Raw genomic sequence first — 16,583 nt, forward strand, 5'->3', positions numbered from 1 at the left:
CACGGGAGGAAAAGCTCCACTGAGACTTGAGGAAAAGCCCCACTGAGACTTTAGGGAAACTTCAACTACGCGGCGATTGCGCCCAGGTGATCCGCTCTATAACCTCCCGCAGAAGAGCCAGCCTCCTAGCTCTCCTGACGTTTGTTGTCCAGGGTCCTTAAGTCCAACCAGGCTGCGCTGTGAGAGCCCCGCGGGCTTCCTACTGGCTTGTCCCACCCCTGCGTCCTGGCCATTTGTGCCTCTGGGGAAGGGCGCCCTCTCTGTTCATCCCTGGAAATGACCAGTTGTCCGCCTGCCTTCTGGACCTATAAGCTTTGGTTTAACAAACTTCATCTCTTCTTGGGTGCCTTTTGGGAACCCTTCCCTCTATGAATGGCGACCAAAGCTGGACCACCTGCGCCAGGTGATGTGGCCATCTACAATGTGTGACCCACGTCTGGTGGTAAAAGACCTCACCTATGGAAGATAATTTCGGCAGCTACAATTTCAGCAATTGAAGAACTAAGGGAACATACACACACACACGCACACACACACACACACACACACACACACACACGGATTAAGGGAAGGGGAAGAATTGTTTAAAGTAGTATATGAAAAACTTGTTTGAGTATTGTTTAATCCCTAGAGGCTAACTGTCAAACGGGTGTGTTTCCCAGGTGGATTGTGCCTGAAAATATAAGGACAACGGCAACATTACCAATTTATAGAAATTAAATTCAATTCACCTATGGAGACTGAACATTAAAGTGAATGGGATTATTTCAATCTGAACAACGCGAAAAAGCAAGAATACAATACTGGTGTTATTACTACTGTTGGGGGTTCCTTGAAAAGTTATAGCGTCATAAAAATTGCTTTAGAGTAAAACATTTCTTGCTTCTTCACCTAGCTCAGCACTAAATTATATGCTAGGTGTTCTTTCTAAGTTCTATGAAAGACCTATGGTGAAATGTTGTATGTAATTGACTTTATTATCAAAGGATCACAGTATGGGAGATGAGATGATTGTTGGACTTTGAGATGTGGGTGGCATCCTGAGGATCTTTTCTGCCACCATCTTATATTCCTAAGCACAAAAAAACTTTGTTCTTGTTTTATCCTGGATCCAAACAAACAAAAAACTGGAGATGTGGGACAAATCTGAGCCCTTTCAGACACCCACAAAACAGATGCTTTTTTAAAAAGGCAAGAAACTGCTAGGACACATTATATTTTGTCTGGTTTGGCTTGCTAATTATTTGATAACTGCACCTTAAATTGTGATCTGCCAATAGATCATGATACCGGGAGCCTAAATAGCAGAATGTAATGAACTTTCTGGATCTGCTTCCTCAAAAGTAAATGGAACTTAATTCCTCCCTATTTCCCAGAACTTTGACAAGGATCAAAAAGGGTAGTGTAAGAGAGAGCATTGTTAAACCATACACATTACAACAATGGCAGAGATTTACTCCCCACATACTTATTTTGTTTCTAAAGCAACATCCTCTGCAAGTTGTAAAGCTCTCATTTGCAAAAAAAAAAAAAAAAAAACAACGGCCGGTCGCGGTGCGCTCACGCCTGTAATCCCAGCACCTTGGGAGGCCGAGACGGGCGGATCACGAGGTCAGGAGATCGAGACCATCCTGGCTAATACGGTGAAACCCCGTCTCTACTAAAAATACAAAAAATTAGCCAGGTGTGGTGGCGGGTGCCTGTAGTCCCAGCTACTCGGGAGGCTGAGGCAGGAGAATGACGTGAACCCAGGAGGCAGAGTTTTCAGTGAGCCGAAATGGCGCCACTGCACTCCAGCCTGGGCGACAGAGCAAGACTCCGTCTCCAAAAAAAAAAAACAAAAAGCTTATTATTCCAAGAAGTCAAATATTGAATAATTTCAATATTCTACACAAACTTAATGCTTTCCTCTTAGTCTAATGGTGCGTTATCAACACGGTAGCCACTAGCCACATGTGAATATTGAGCCCTTGAAATGTGCCTAGACTGAATCGACATATGCTGTAAATAAAAAATACATGCTAGATCCAAAGATTTAGTACAAAAATAAGAATGTATAAAATACATTACTAATAATTTTATCTTGCTTAAATGTTGCAATGATAGTATTTTGGACATAGAGTTGAATAAAATATATTATTAAATCAATATTACCTATTTCTTTTTACTTTTTAGTGTGACTACCAGAAAATTTTAAATTACACAGGTGGCCCACATTACAACTCTACTGGACAGTACTGGTCTAAAGAATCCTTAACAGATGGCAAGGATCCTTACCTTGTCTTAAGAACAGTATATATATAGAAAAAAAAAAAGAGTAGTTAGGTATCTTGTCAGTCAGTATATGGCCAGCCAATAAAGGAATCAGGATCTTTTAAATTATTGGTTCAAAGTTCTGTAAAACATCAAGAAAGGTTAGTACATCAAAAATCTAAGTACTTTATTTGTAGGAATATTTTAAACTAGGTCTTTAAATACCATTTTCCCCACCCTCTTGTGCATGTTCCAATGTCAGTACTATGAAAGCTTTGCAGTAAGGTGTTAACTACTCTCAGTGTATTGAATCCTGATAGCTAGTAAAGTGTACTCTTAGGAAATTATAAATATTCGTTATATGCTTGAGTTCTTAATGCCACACTCATGGAAACCAAGAAAAGATCTTAATCCTTATAATGTGTCCCAATTATACTTTATTTACACACACACACACACGTACATGGAAATTAATCCGGTCTTAATCCAATGTCTTTTGAAATGAACCATTAATAAAAAATACTCTTTGGACCATATTTAGTTGTTCATGTCATTTAATATAAACAATAGAAATGCATTATTCAAGATGTGATATAACACGTCTTTCTTTCATATTTTTGCACATAACAGAAAAAGATTTACATGCAAGATTCTTTTATTTCACTGGAAAGAATTTACATGCAAATATGTTTTTTCAAGATTTAACATCCCCCCCCCGCCACCTTAATCATCTATTTGTACATATTCATTGCCATAGCAACATTACATCATGACTCCTGTATTCTCATAAACCAAAAGAAAACAACAACAAATAATTGAGTGGTTCATAGCCCATCAGCAAAACAGATTTTGTCTGAGTAAATCTTATATAAGCAAGGAAACCAGGTATAGGAACTGTAAATTGTAAAGATTTGATACATTGCAGAATAACATCCCAAATTAATAAGGCAGAGAATGGTGTGTAATAATTGAGCTTTGAAAAAGACTATCTGTTGGGTGTGGTTTTTTGTTTGGGGTTTTTTTTTATCATGCAGGTTCCTTTTATTATTATCCTTTCCAGAATCTCCAAACCCATGCATCTTAATTTCTCATTTCATCTTGGAACATGAATTTATCATGGAATGAGCATATGGTGAGGAGGCATGCTACAATAATTTGCTATGCACTATCAAGGCCTAATCTTTTCTCATTTTACTGCATTTTTCCTTCCCCAAACTCACATTACCCCTACAGAAGTGCATGGCACACTCAGCTTCACTCATCTCATCTCATCTCTTAATCCCAGAAATCTTTGCTTTGGGAAATCTTAGTTTCACTTCTATTCTTTTTTTTTTTTCTTAATTTCCATTCTATGAAAATACTCATGTGTTTCAGGACCTTTATTGAAATTTTGCAATATGTGTCCTCAATGCATCTACTTCATGAGGCAGCTGTGGTTTCATAAAGAAGAAAAATATGGACCCCTCTGTGGACATGGTTAACAAGGAGATATCCAACTGTTTCTTAGCTCAACTGCTGCTGCTAAATCTTAAAGTCTATTTTCAGTACTTACATTATCTGTTTTCACCATCTTCCAAAGTGGTTACACTCCTTCACTAATTTTCTTTTCTTTATTTTTAAATTATTTTTATTTTTATAGATTCAAGGGATGTAAGTGCAGTTTTGTTACATGCATGTAATACATAGTGGTGAAGTCTGTGGTTTTAGTGTACCCAGCACCTGAACAGTGAATACTGTGCCCAATAGGTACTTTTTCAACCCTTACCACCAGGCTCCTTCATCCGCCCCTCTTTGGGAGTCTCCAGTGTCTATTTTTCCCATCTTCATGTCCATGTGTACCCTTTGTTTAGTTCCCACTTACACCTGAAAACATGCAGTATTTGATTATCTGTTTCTGAGTTATTTCACTTAAGATAATGGCCTCCAGCTCCATCCATGTTGCTGCAAAGGACATAATTTCATTCTTTTTATGGCTGATTAGTATTCCATGATGTATAGATACCACATTTTCTTTATCCAACCATCTGTTGATGGACACTTAGACTGAATCCATGACTTTGTTATTGTTAATAGTGCTGTGATAAATATACAAGTTCAGGTGTATTTTTGATATAATGATTTATCTTCTGTTGGGTACATACCCAATAGTGAAATTGCTGGGTTGAATAGTAGTTCTATTTTCAGTTCTTTAAGAAACCTTCATATTGCTTTCCATAGAGGTCATACAAATTTACATTCCCACCAATAGTGTGTAAGTGTTCCCCTTTCTCCACCTCTTTGTCAACATCTGTTGATTTTGACTTTTTAATAATGGCCATTCTGACTGGTATAAAATGGTATCTCATTGCCTTACTGATTGTTATGGCCTGTTAATACTATTGATAGGGTATTTTCCCATAACTCAAATTTTGTCTGTTTTTTCTTTCACTGATCAATGTCAGTATGCTGGGCTGATAAGCTATATTCTATATAGGCCCTATAAAAGGCAGGTCAGAGATTCAGTTCCAAGTAAGCAAGTCGCACCACTTGGATCATATTCTTAGAATGGGCCCATAATTACACCCTACCTGAATGAGGTCACAAGGATGTAAGAGAATTAGATGGCATAGTATAAGTCTATTACTTTCTGGGAAGACTCAAAGAAGTTAGTTATTAAAAACCCCAGACAAAAATGTGAGGGTTTTGATTATCTTGACTGAAGTAAATGAGTCGTTTAAAGCTGCTGTGTTAAAGGTGGCAGCCACCAGCCACTTGTGGCTACTGAGTACTTGAATGTCACTTGTCTAATTTGATGTATACTGTATGAAATGCAAACTAGATTTCAAAGACTTACTACAAAAAAAAGAAAGTTAAAGTATCTCAATAATGTTTATATTAATTACATTTTGAAATGATAATATTTTTGATATTTTGGGTTAAATAAATTATTAAAATTAATTTTACTTTTCTTACATTTTAATACAGCTATTAGATTATATATGTGGCTCTCATTATATTTCTACTGGATAATGCTCATCTAATGAATCCTTATTTAATATTAAAGATTATTTTTCCCGTACTTGAAATATACCAGCAGCAAGACTGTATGAGTCCATTCTCACACTGTTATGAAGAAATACCCAAGACTGGGTAATTTATAAAGAAAAGAGGTTTAATTGACTCACAGCTCTGCATGGTTAGGGAGGCCTCCGGAAACTTATAATCATGGCAAGGCCAGGTGCAGTGGCTCACATCTGTAATCCCAGCACTTTGGGAGGCCGAAGAGGGCAGATCACGAGGTCAGGAGATTGAGATCAGCCTGGCCAACATAGTAAAACCCTGTCTCTGCTAAAAATACAAAAAATTAGCCAGGCATGGTGGTGGTTGCCTGTAATCCCAGCTACTCTGGAGGCTGAAGCAGGAGGATCGCTTGAACCCAGGAGGCAGAAGTTGCAGTGAGCTGACATCGTGCCATTGCACTCTAGCAAGGGCGACAGTGCAAGACTCCGTCTCAAAAAACAAAAAAATTCATGGCAGAAGGCACTTCTTCACAGGGTGGCAGGAGAGAGAATGAGTGCCAGCAGGGGAAACGCCAGACACTTATAAAACCATCAGATCTCGGGAGACTCACTCACTATCAAGAAAACAACATGGGGGGAAACTGCCCCCATGATTCAATCATCTCCCACCGAGTCCCTCCCGCAACACATGAGGATTATGGGATTACAATTCAAGATGAGATTTGGGCGGGGACATGATGCCAAGCCATATCAAAGATCTTTCTTCCAATCACATTGCTCCAAATGCAGCTATCTATTACTCTTTTCATTTATTCAATAATAATTCATATTCTGTCAATAAGCAAGTCACATTTATTTTTGTTTTCTGTTGTCTATTATCATGTTAGCTGTTATTACCATAGTTGGAGCTGGAGTAATTTCATTTCATACCCGAATTGTAATTACCGACTAAATCAACTCTGTATCTTCACGTTATCCCAATCTTAATGTATCCTCCAGGTTGCCATCAGGACAACTTTCTATTAGCATGACTCTTATTATGTTATTCCTTGCCCTCCAGTCTTTGATGATCACCCTTGCCTATGGAATCAAGGCAAAATTTTCTAGCACAAAGGTTCTCAAATTTTGTATATCATTATCCCTTTTCACACTTCAGAAATTTTAAGGATCCCAAAGAGTTTATGTTTAAGTGGGTTACATCTATCAATATTTGCTATCTTAGAAACTAAAATTGAGAAATTTTTAAAACACAGGAATATATGCAAAGACATATTTCATTGACCTTCAGATCAATGACATGATTATACATCATGTAGCCTCTGAAAAATTTCAATGTATACTGGTGTGAGACCAAGAGAGGAAAAGGCAAATAACATCTCGGTATTACTTACGGAAGTACTTTTCACTTTGTGGACCCCGAAAAGGTCTTGAGCACCCTCAGGGGTATCTGGGCCACATCTTGTGAACCACTGCCCTAGCTCATTTCCATACATTCTTCCTAGATGATCTCCTCCACTCCCACAACTACAGCTTTGATTTTTGTTATGTGCTTAAGACGCCCAAATCTCTGTCTCTAGCCTCGATCTTGCTTCTAAACTGCAAATCTGTATATCCTATTATCTCTACCTAAATAGCCCAAAAGTAGTCAAACCAAACATGTGTCAAGCAGAACTCTGCTCCCCAAACCTGCTCCTCCTCCTGTCTCTTTTATTTCAGTAATTGTCACTAAAGAAGCCAATTACCTTATTTTTCTCCTTATCACTGTCCTCTCCCTCATCCCTCATATCCAGTTAATCAGCAGTTTCTATGGATTCTAGTCTTTATAAAAGTCTCTCCAGTTTTTTCACTTTTTTTCACCTCACGGCCACCAGCCTAGTTCCATAAAAGAGTCTTGCTCTATTACCCAGGCTGGAGTGCAGTGGCACTCTCAGGGCTCACTGCCTTGACCTCCCGGGCTCAAGCGATGCCCCTGTCTCAGCCTCCCAATTAGCTGGGATCAGAGGCGTGCAACACCACACCCAGCTAATTCTCACTTTCCTAAGGCTTGCTCCCTTCTGACCCATTCCAGAGCCATAAGCCAGAGAGATCTTCTAGCACAAATGTGAGCATATCACTAAAAACCATCTAAAATATAATGCCTGATCTAACACTGGCATTATTTATTATTTAACCTCTCTAAATTCTAGTTTCCTTATCTGTAAAATGAAGGTAATATTTGTAGCTGCTTCCTCTGCTTGACATTAAGATTAAATGGCATAGCATGCAAGTGCCAAGGGGCATCTGGCACATGATGAGCATCAATCCACTTTAGCGTGTTGAGTTATGAAGGTGATGTTCATGATCCTGAGGCCACTGAACACCAACTTAAAAAAAAACCCTTGTACCCCAAACTCCCAACTTGATCATTACATATTCTACACATGTAACAAACACGCGTATGTAACCCATAAATATGTAAAATATCATGTCTCAATAAAATAAAAACAAAAACAAAAACATAAAACCTTCCATGGCTTAATATTACCTTCAGGTAAAAATTGCAAACCTCCTTTTTTGGCTTAAAGGTCCTTTAACATCCAGCAAAATGGGAAAAATCATATTTTCACACACACAAAATATTTGATAATGAGGCAAGATTATGGGAAAGCCTTTTTGAATTAAAAAATTGGACAAATACAAGGAACAGGTTCTTAATTGCTTATGTGAGAAAAAAGAGAAGAATACTAAATATAATTAAAATTTACAAGTATTTAGTTATGTGGTTGATAAAAGTCTTTGAAAAATGCTAGATCTCTGTTTTCCTTTTCTGATGATAAGAGTTTATGTACAGATATTGGTTGCCATAAATGACCCATTTCCAAATGAAAGGGACCACATAATTGTGTTTGTTCTCTTCTATTCGCCTGTTTTTGTTTTTGTGTTGTCCGTCAGGAACTTGGTTCTCCATGTTTTTCAAAACAAAATGTAAAAAATGAAACAGATTACAAATATGAAACCTAGTAGGAAAAGAAACTGAAAAAAAAAGAGCAACAATGATAGAAAACACTACCACCCGAGGTTCCAGAGGTGCAAATTTGAGAATGAAGAGAAAGATGCTAAAAGATCTCAATAAAAATTCAAATCCAATAATATCCGGTTTGATTATCATGTGACCCGATAGCTTTTCCCATTCTACTGACAAAAAGGATATCTTTCTTCTAGTAAGAGCCCCAAAATGTGTCTCTGCTCTTAGGAATTAATAAGTTTATAATAAATCATTATCAAACCACCCATTTTTATTTTGATTAGTCCTACATTAAAATGATGAACTACTATATACAGCACACTCTGACATTTTGGAAGATGAGTGTATTATTTACTTGCTCCCCTGTCTTTATCTGTTGTATAGAGATGTAAAATAACTCTGATACCTATAGTCATTAATTCTCTAAGAATCAAGTTTTTCTTAAGAAACTCTGCTGTGTTTGGGAGAAACATCACCCAATACTTGATCCACCACCAAAGCCAAGCTAGCTCAAAGTTTATCATCCCCTACACCTCAGCTACACAAGGCCAAAGGACTTGGGGCAGGGCCCGTTGGCTCAAATCTAATTAAAAGAAAATATGCCTCAGCCCATGCAAAAAAGTTAAGTAACCCTAGCCCATCTTTGATTCTTTCCAGCCTTTCTTATTCCATATTCTTTTACTCCTTCCTCCCATAAAATGGCCTCCTAATCTCTCACCCATTCCTCCCATGCGAACAAGAAATGTTCAGAAATCATATGTTTATTGTTGATCAATTATATTTCACAATAAACAAGATTCTGTCAGGCTATTACTATAGCCAGCTATTTGTATATCGTGTCTGTAAGCTTGTTTTGAAGAATGAAAATTTATTCTTAAAAGACTTTCAAGAAATAGCAATCCCATTAGACAGAAATTTGAGGTCTATGGAGAAACTTGAAATCTCACTGTCAAGAAGGCGCTAAAGGTATTCCTGTAAGAAGACCAGAATCTGCCTTAATTGAGTATAATATCTTCTGAAGTTTCAATGCAGAGAATATTGTCCTGTGGGGGAGAGGTAGATATATAGACCTCTCAATAATTCATTCTGCCACCAGTACATGAGCCCAGAGTGGGGACATGAGAGACCACAAGTAGAAGAAAATGTTCACCCTCTAATACTCCAGCTCCAATGTGGTACAAAATTGTTTTCTAAATTCCTAGTATTAGAGTTAACACGGGGCTGGAACATGTCAACAAACTCCATTTAAAGCTCACAGATAATAAAGAAGGAAACAAAACCAGATAGGAACACATAACCAGGAAATATAGTTCATAAAATATAATTTGCTCATGATTTATCTTGTGTTCTTCTAGACAGACATCTCCTCCCCTGCTCCAGGCTCATTCTCCTGTGGCCCAGGCAGCAGAGGCTGCCTCTAACATGAATGAGAGGCTAATTTCTGAGAGCAAGAGGCATTCCCTCTTGCCTCCTTAAAGCCCACCTTCTAAATGCTCATTCTTTTCCAAGAATCCACCTCTTCACCACATGATTGGACCCAAAAATATCCAACTCTCTCAAGTGAGACCCCTCACTGTCCCCCACCCAACATGTGTGGCCTTACCACTTCACAGAAGAACCATATCAGAATAAAAGAAAAGAGCACCAAAAAAGGCTCAGACATACACACCCCCTGCCCCCACTATGACACTCCCCATCCCCACAGTAGCAAAGTACCCAATCCATTGCAGCACTAGATTTATGTCTTTGTGGATGACTGACAGTCAAGTTTGCATGCAAAAGCACCAGAGATGAGTTGCCCCTGAAGAAGGTGGCCTGTTCCATCACCCTACTGCAGCTGTCCCTTAAGAGACCAAACCTAGAAAATAAGGTAGGAGCTGAGAATTGCACAACCAGTTGTCATCTGCTTCTTCAAAGTCCTGGAACATATGCTATAGCACTGATACACCTGTCAAACTCTTATGTCCTTAGGAAAAATGAAATGGAAAAAGATGATTTTCCATATTTGACAGGCCACGGCACAGAGGCAAACAGAAAAATTATGATTTTCTGTATTGATTTGATTAAGATTATTCCCATAAAGTCTCAAAGTCTTACATAAATTGTAAGTTTTCAGGATCTTTATACATCTTTAGAGTATATTGAAACAGTATTGCTAATATCTTTCTTTTCTTCATTAATTCCATAAATGAAGAAATATTACTGTGTGAAGAGAATCATTTCTTGACACACACATCAAACAGATTTAGGTCATAGTGTCCCCTTTTGTTAACAAAATTTTTAAAAATTGACATAATTTTTCAGACATATTTCTTGAATGCCTTCCACATGGAAGGTGTTATCATAGCCCTGTCATACAGAAGGAGATATGTCTGGTCCTGTTTCAAGGGAGTGGGCTTATTTTTGTTAAACTATGGAATTATTGCCATCTCTACCATGTGAAAACCATGTAACTATGGTCAGTTTACTCCTTGGGTCTTTTTACTTTCCCATTAATTCACAGCGAATAATTATAAGAATTACATTAGAATTAGTATTCCTTGAATTACTTAAAGGCCTTGTACATTGCAAGTACTCAATAAATATAAATGTCCATCCTCTTAATTCCTGGTTTTTACTAAAATTTGTGCTTAGAATTAATTTTCCTATAATTAAATAGTAGTTAAAAGTTAATTTTTAATAATTTCCACAAGGTAAAATCATATAACTATTTACAGTGGGATTTTCTAACTAATTTGAATGGGTCATCTTTTATTACCTAATTCGTTTATTAATTTTTTCAACACCTACTATGTGAAATGCAATATGCCAGGCACTGGGTACATAGAGTGAAAAAGAGAGATGCCATTCCCTGTTCATGGAATTTATGTCAAACAAAAGAGAAATATCTTAAACAAGTAGTTACACAATTTATTAAATTACAATAAGTGTTACAAAGAGCAAATACAGGGTACTATAAAAACCATAATGGGCTGAATCTGTCAGAGATGGCATGAAAGATTTTTCTTGGGGAGTGAGTCAAATATATCCTGACAGTAGAACAGACATTAGGCATCAGGAGTGTGTGTGTGTGTGTGTGTGTGTGTGTGTGTGTGTGTGTGTGTGTGTAAATGACTCAAGGAAAGAAGGCAGTTGGTTTTAGAGGAAGCTAAATAAGGCCAATGTAGCAAGATATGAAAAGTGCTAGAGATGACTCCAAAAAAGTATTCAGATCAGGCAGGCAGCTTTTAGGCCATGTTAAGGATTTGAGTCTTAATTTTTAAAGTAATGGGAAGTCATTGAAGAATTTCAAGCAAGGAGATGATATAATTAGACAGAAATGTTAAAAATGTCACTCTAGCTTCTGTATGGAGAGTGGGCTGTGGCTAGGCAAGAGTGAAATCTAGGCCACTAGCTGGGAGGATTATGCAGTCATCTGGGAAAAGAAAAAAGATGTTAACAGAAACCAGTATGAGCAGGGGTGATGGAGAAAATAGAATTATGTTAAGGGAGGAGGAGGAGGTAGGAATCGAGTAGAATGATTCAAGGTATCCCCCAGGATTCTAATGTCTGCACTAGGTGGACAAAGATGCCATTCACTCAAGAGGGAACACTGAGAAGGGTCAGGTTGGATGTGTAGAAACTCCTTTTCCGACCTTAAGTTTGAAATGGCTGTAGATGCCAAGTAGAGCTAAGTCAGTAGGTAGCTATATAGATCTAGGGCTTAGAGGATTGGATGTGGCTGGAAGTAAAAATTGGAGAGTTCTCTTATACAGAAGGTAATTAAAGCCAAGATTATGGGTAAGATTTTCTGGATACATGTTTTTAGACTAGACATTCAACGAAACTGTCTTGAAGTGCTCCCTGATTTTTCACAGTCTTCTAGCAAAGCTCACAATTGGTTCAACCTGACTTAAAACATTACCAAGACTCTTGCTATGGCACCAAGGTTTAGACTCTTAACCAATTACTTACGGTAACTGTGTAACACAATTTAAAATTCTTTCCTAAGAAAAATGTTGACTCTATGTGTAGATACCACTGTATTGGCCAACACCTGTGCCAGTGTGTTGATTTTTTTCACTGAGATAGACTTCAATTTCATGTACTCAAAGGTACACAGCTGAAAGAGAAGTCCGTCCCTTTAATGCTGGAGTTTAAAGCATATGACTTTCATTCTATTCACAACACAAAACAGCTACAATGCAGCTATTTCCTAGAAAATCCAATCATGAAAGAAATGAATCTATTTTTCCTTGAGAAAAGTATTTGTCCGGGAGGAGGGAAGCAAGATACATTACTCTATTAGTTAAATAATCAACAAGAAAAGTAGCGGTGATTGAAGATATTATTTTAGTCTATTATATTGTCCTAACTGGGGATTGTTTCCTTGCGTCATTGAAGGTTAAGGTATTAAAGAATAAATTTCTGCAAATTTCAAAAGCTCTGCCTCTTTTGAAGCATGGCATGGTAGAAGAGAAAGATGGAGAAAAAGTTAAATTTTTAATTGTATTTCTATTTGTTCCACAAAGAATTTGAGATGCTTTATAAGAATACATGGAATAAAATATAAGTATGTATATTCAGAAAAAGGGAAATACAAATTGGAGTAGATGGTTATGACTGAGGGGGAAGTGAAAATGCAACATGTAGGCCAAAGACTCCTACATAGGTACTAAAGTTGGGTTGCAGATTTGAGTCTGAAATTTTGGCTTTTGAGTAAAGAGAAACACCATTGTATTCTTTATTATGCATAAGGATTTTTTTTCTCCTAAACACAATTTATTACTTGGAATTTTGTTTTGAAGACACTGAAAGATACAGTAAGAAACATACTCAAAAATGTTCCTGAAGCAAATACAGTAGTATTTTTTTATACCTTTTTCTGGTAGAGTTTCTTAATTCCAGACTTAAACTTGATTCCAAAACAACTTAATAATAGCAATTCTGTGAGGTGAGAGGAGTAGAAGGAAGAGACTCAGTGTGACCCAATGATGTGACTGTGTAAACGACTAACTTAATTCTGAGCTAAACCCCAGAAGAGCTAGATGACTGATTCTTTGCTGTTTTAAATGAGATCTTCTAAGGGAATCCGATGAAAGCTATGGACCCCCCAAAACACACTCATACACACATATAGAACATAGCATATAAATGCAGATGATTCACAAATCCCTTAAAGCCCAGGTTGAAACATGTGATGTCAAGTGTCTATAAAAAGTAATTTAGAAGTAGCATAAGGGAGTACTTGAGAGTATATGCTAGGCATCAAACAGATCTCAGTCTGATTTTGGGTTTTGCCACTTGCTAGCAGTAGAGCAAGCTACTTAACTTCTCTAAGCCTCAGTTTTCTCATCCTTAAAATGAGGGTCAATAATATTGTTTATCTCATAGGGTAGAAGTGAGGATTAAATGAGATAATGCATATGAAGGGCTTTGCATAATGTCTTTAACACAGTAAGGACTTAATAGTAGCTATTAGTTACTGTTAGCTTTATGAATTCATAATTAATTGAAGCTATTGTTACTGGCTATCAGTTATGCAGTTTCCATTTCCCTACATGACCAAGAACATTAGAGAAGGGGTGATCAATTCACAAAACACTGTGCATATATGTATATGTAAATATAAACTACTTCTCTAGGAAGAATATGTATAATCTCTTTCTGATTTTCAATGAGGCCCATGATTAAAAAATGTAAAGACACAGTGAAAAGAGGCAAACATAAGTTGGCTCTGTTCTTCGTGAAGGTACTGACTCATAGCCACTGTTCCCCACTCTCAATTTAGAGAGAACATTCATGTGCTCAGGGCACGCATCTATCTTCTATGTTGTTCCCCTAAGAAATAATAGTGGCCTCATTGGCTGTTAATGGCCCTAAGCGTTTATTGTTCTGATTCCATTTCTGGACACTCTGGTGTTGATTTTAATGCTCCTGACTCACCCCTTATGTCCTTGGTTGAGTCAAAGATTTGTTAATATTAGAAATGATAGAAAATCTCCCAGGTAAGTTACTGAGCTATGCAAAATTACTTTAAAATCCCTCCAAAATTGCCAGTAGTCACCAATGCTTCCTCTGTTTTTGTCTGCTATCTCTCCTTTCCTATTCCCTGAGTTATTTTTCCCCACACCTTTATTGACCTTATTTTGGCCTAACCCTGACTCCCCATTTTTGTCCTTTTTAAAGCTGGCATTTGCAATAAGAATATTCTTTTTTGTTGTAGTTCAGCAGACAACCAGAGTAAATCTTCAAATCTTTACTCTTCTTTACAGTGTTCATTGCATCATAAATATTCTATTTGGTTTGTTATTGAACATACAGCATGGTTTCTTTTACACTTTTCCCAATTCAGAACCATTTTGGACACTTGCATGAGTCTCCCTCCACACAGCTAAGAAGGTACCCTTTTGATATGAACATCGTAAATCTTTAGGAATTGAAAACTTTTCTAAGGCCTTACAAAATTAGGGTTAGAATCAAGATGAGAATTGAGGATCCAGAGGTCAGTGAGCTTTATTTACTGAAGCTTTGCTTTGCTAATGTGTTTACACATTATGTGGCTCCAACAAAAGCCATCTCAGGATAACACCATTACTATCTTTTTCTTTGTTTCAGTGTCATAATTTCTGTTTTTAACACTTAATGTAAATATTATAGCCATGAATTTTTTAGCTCAAGTAATTTAATTAAAATAATCAAATAATTTCATTAAAATAACTCAAATAATTTAATTAAATATATATTTAATATTTGGACAATATCCTCACTGCAAATAAATCAAACCCCTTATGAGTGCCTATGATAAAGAATAAATATAAGACACACCATATGTTAGTGGCATGCTATGATGCTGTCACACATTATCTCATTTTACCTCTACCACATTTTCCTGAGGATAGTTATCCTTCCCATCTCACAGGTGATATAAACTAAGGGCCAGAGGATTTGGGTGACTTGCCCTCGCTCAGCGAGTGCAAAGTTTTAATTTTTAACTCAAGTTTGTCTGACTCTAAAGCCCTTGCTTCTCTGCCTAATCAAGAAGGAGCCAATTAATTTCATCAGAAACAATGAAGGAACTTTACAAAATTATGTATTCTGAGCTCTTCAAGCTTCTAGTTCAGTAAATCTGGGTGGAATCTGGACCTGGAATACTTGTAAGAACTCAATTAATGGTATCTATTGTTAGTTATTAGTGATGCTGCTTTAGTTTTTCTAATAGGACCAAGAACATTAGAGAAGAAGTTATTAATATTCAAAGCATGTTGTAAATATGCAAATGTGCCTCTCTCTGGGAAGCATTCCATAACCTTGTTCAAATTCTCAATGAGGCTTTTAAACCCAGAAGGTTAAAAACCACTGGATAGAGGCAAACACAAGTTGGTTTTCTCTATTTTTTAATGAAGGTTTCTACTTACATCTGACCACACCTTATTCACCATTAAAGAACATCAATGTGCTTGGGGCATGCATGTTTATTTTATATACTGTTACTCTAAGCTGTATAGGTCACTAAATGTCTCTTAGCTTTTTTATTGTTCAAATTACAAATACCTTGGGCCATTCCATTTTTCATATTTGTGCTATTCATCCATCCGTAGCCCCTTGGAATTTCTAAAGCCCATGTGACTCAGAATCATAGCCAGGTTTGAGAAGAACTAGAATTTATTGAATATCTTGGTATAATAATAATCCTACTTATTAACTAAAATCTCTTTATTAACTGGCACCAGTTAATGGCCTGAAATAATGGAAATTTTTCAATCCCATTTGTGCACAGATACTAGAGCAGTCTTTAAATAGAATATGTCTTAACACCACAACTGAACTCATAGTAGTTATCACTCCTGTGCATCTTCTATGCTCCAAGCTGTTTAAGAACATGAATCTCTAATCTTTAGAAATGCCATCCAAAGGACTATAAATCATGCTGCTATAAAGACACATGCACACGTATGTTTATTGCAGCACTATTCACAATAGCAAAGACTTGGAACCAACCCAAATGTCCAACAATGATAGACTAGATTAAGAAAATGTGGCACATATACACCATGGAATACTATGCAGCCATAAAAAATGATGAGTTCATGTCCTTTGTAGGGACATGGATGAAATTGGAAATCATCATTCTCAGTAAACTATCGCAAGAACAAAAAACCAAACACCGCATATTCTCACTCATAGGTAGGAATTGAACAATGAGATCACATGGACACAGGAAGGGGAACATCACACTCTGGGGACTGTTGTGGGGTGGGGGGAGGGGGGAGGGATAGCTTTGGGAGATATACCTAATGCTAGATGACGAGTTAGAGGGTGCAGCGCACCAGCATGGCACATGTATA

This window comes from Gorilla gorilla, chromosome 11 (assembly GCF_029281585.2).
Source record: "Gorilla gorilla gorilla isolate KB3781 chromosome 11, NHGRI_mGorGor1-v2.1_pri, whole genome shotgun sequence".
Lineage (NCBI taxonomy): Eukaryota > Metazoa > Chordata > Mammalia > Primates > Hominidae > Gorilla > Gorilla gorilla.